Genomic DNA, 2,586 nt, shown 5'->3' with positions numbered 1-2,586 from the left:
GAGGGGCTCAGTGCAGGTTTGGCTGCCGCATCCTCGCTGCCCTTTGAGCAGCTGCCGGCCTGTTCCCATCTCCAAGGGCGAGCTTGAGTTGAAGCGTTGCTTAATACAGGTGTGCCACCACCTTCGGCTGCCCGAGCATCCCGCTGTCCTCCCGGCGGCTCAGCGGACGGTGTAACCTGTGGCACAGATGATCTCCACGAAGCTGACTTGGCGGTTTGGCCTTTGGGTTGCGTGTTGGATAATAGCGATGGACCTCTTTGGGTGGCAGAGAGGGGAATCCTTGTGTTTGGGAGTGGAAAGATTTTTTTTTTTCTAGGTTCATGTATTTTTGCTGTATTTGGTCTGTTCTGAATCACTTTCCCTTCACTGATACAACTCTGAAAATAAAGTCTCTCTAGTTAGAAAAGTAAGTTTTGCTGCAGCAGATGGGACGTGGTTTTACTAGGCTTGTCCTGTTCTGCCAACACAGAACATAGCAGAAGTCCCCTGGGGATGAGCTTTGGGCTCTCAGGACTGAAAGAGCGAGCAGGCGATCTTTATTTTCTGCTCTTTGTCTTAAGAATAACTTTTTTTTTTTTAAGATGTGATGGGAAGTGACTCGGAGCAGGCTCCCCCGGGCCGCGGCACACACAGCTGGCTGTGTGACCCTCCGTGGTGGCGTTCCTGGTGACATGCTGGGGGTGAGCAACAGCCGGATCTGGAGAGCGATGTCCTGGCTGTCCTTCACCAAGTCAGCCTCTGACAGAGGCGACGTGGGCTCCTGGCCGTGGCTCGGTGGTACGAGCCCAGCGCTGTGCCACAGCGGCTGCTTAAACCGAGCCGCGAGGACGTGCAGCTTCACCGCCCGTAGCGTGGGAGCAGTGACCGCTCCGAGGCGGGAACAGGTGAAGCGTTGTGCGCCGGTGAGGTTCTCTTGGAAGGGGGTACAACACCTGGAACCGCTGGCAGCAGGTTTTGCCCTCAGTCGAGCGTCTCCCCAGCACGAAGGCCCAGCGCAGCGGTGATACGCCCCTGCTCTTCGCAGGCTGCTGCTGGCTTTCCCCCTGCGTCACCTCCCAGCCCGGACCGTGCTGGGGGCTCAGTTGTGCCTTTTCATAGAATTGGGGCAGTCTTAGAAGGGTGACTCTGTCTTCTAATACCGTGTGTGCTTTTTAAAGTTTTTTTATGACCTTTTAGGAATAAAAGAGCTTTAAAACAAGGCACAGTGTTAGGAGTAGGGTCCTGAGCCGCTGGTCGGTCTAGGCTCTGTTGCTCTGTGCCTGTAGGTGTGATGTTGAAATCCATACTGGAGGAGTCCTGGCTTCTCCTTGCCTGAAATCTCAAGCCAGGGGAGGAGCAGTGTGACATAAACCAGACATCCGAAAGCTGTTCCGTCTCCTTGCTTCCCTTAAAGCAAAACTTCCAGAGTTGCTTTCGGTTCCAGCTTTAAGCGTGGCGCTCTGGCACGCTTCCTATCTCCCCAGTTTCCCGTTGGGCAGCAGAGTCTGGTATGGGATGCGGGGCTGACCGGCCAGCCGAACTTTCGCTTTGAGTTTCCCGAGCTGTGATTTGAGCGTCTGCCAGGGGGAGGATGGTGTTGGCTTATGAGAACCTTGTGAAAGGTTAAAGAAGAAAGATGCTCCTTAGATTCAGGACCCCTGAAACATAAATAGAAGGATGATTTCATTCCCTCTGGGATTTGACAAAAAAAAAAAGCAAAACTTCTGCTGTAATTAGGACACTTGGCACCTGATTGCAAGCTGAGTTTGCAGGGGAGAAAGATGCCTTCCGTGACCAGTGGTGATCCCTAACGGGCCTTGTGCGCTGCTGGGGGGAGGGAGGCCCAGCAAGTCCTTTTAATCTCCAGAACCAACAGGCGCATTCAGATCCAGCTCTGAGCGCAGTGTTTGGACAGAGGGTTCAGCTGTCACACCCCGCTCCCTGCCCAGGAGTTTGGCTTGGAGGGTTTGCTGCGTGACCTTGCTGATGGCTCCCCCGCGCTCCTGCAGGTCTGCGTGACGTGGGACGAGATACGAGAGTAAACTGGCCGCAGGCTGAATGCGAGTGCTCTGACAGCCGTTGGGTTTGCAGCACCTGCAGCGCTGTGAGCCCTGCTGCAGGAACAGTCGGCGTGAGGATTGCTCGCCGCAGCCTTCCTCAGCTGTAGGAAGGAGCATTTCCGATGGGATTGAGGAAGAGTCACATCAGCCTTCCTCCTTCGGTCACCTTGGCAAGTGACAGCACGTGAGAGGGTGGCACAGGGGCCACGTGGCAGTAACCTCATGTTGCTGCTCTCCCCCATCTCCAAACCCTGTTCCTGCCCTCTGGAAGGAGCTCCTGCGTGGTGCTGGGGGAGGAGGCGGTGCTCCTGCCCGGTGCTGTGGGTCCTTGTCCGCCTCGGGAGACGCAGCACTGAGGCAGGTGGCTGGCAGAAGGTGCTGTTTCCCTTTCCTGGCTTGTTGTGGTAGCGGCAGGTCAGGAGATGTCCTGGTGCTAGCCGGGCCGGGTCACTGGTCTTTAAATGAAGGTGTGCTGAAGTTTGGGAAGCGATTCGGTCGGGCCGTGGCTGGCCTCGGCTGTGGGCACGGCCGGGGGCGGGCCCTCAGC

The sequence above is a fragment of the Buceros rhinoceros genome, unplaced genomic scaffold (genome assembly GCF_000710305.1).
Source record: "Buceros rhinoceros silvestris isolate BGI_N320 unplaced genomic scaffold, ASM71030v1 scaffold8917, whole genome shotgun sequence".
NCBI lineage: Eukaryota > Metazoa > Chordata > Aves > Bucerotiformes > Bucerotidae > Buceros > Buceros rhinoceros.
The sequence above is the reverse complement of the archived record's forward strand: the minus strand, read 5'-3'. Positions refer to the sequence as shown.